This window comes from Penaeus monodon, chromosome 27 (assembly GCF_015228065.2).
Source record: "Penaeus monodon isolate SGIC_2016 chromosome 27, NSTDA_Pmon_1, whole genome shotgun sequence".
NCBI classification, from domain to species: Eukaryota; Metazoa; Arthropoda; class Malacostraca; order Decapoda; family Penaeidae; genus Penaeus; species Penaeus monodon.
In genome coordinates this window covers 25,163,448-25,163,667 of record NC_051412.1, presented here as the reverse complement: position 1 = coordinate 25,163,667, position 220 = coordinate 25,163,448, and the positions used below count along the sequence as shown (strand labels likewise).

The following is a 220-nucleotide window of genomic DNA, read 5'->3' as shown; positions in this document are numbered from 1 at the left end:
GTCTCAAAAGACATACAATTTTTTTAAAATCGAGATACCCACTACACGTACACATAAACCTCAATGTGATGCGACATTCATAAACACTTTGCGAGAGAATAACGTAACGCTCACATGGTTGAAGGCGCGTTGGATCTGCAAGGGAATGTGACCCTTAAGGACGCTAATAATCCGCAACCATCTGCAGCGTTTTCGTTTGTTGGCTTTGGCTTTGTCTTCG

General features: G+C 42.7%; 1 protein-coding gene across 1 annotated transcript in view; it reads left to right on the top strand.

Annotated features, from left to right (window-relative positions):
- LOC119590717 (visual pigment-like receptor peropsin) overlaps positions 1-220 on the top strand; it is a 38,587-nt gene that overhangs the window by 602 nt on the left and 37,765 nt on the right. The gene's annotated exons all lie outside the window — the stretch shown is intronic.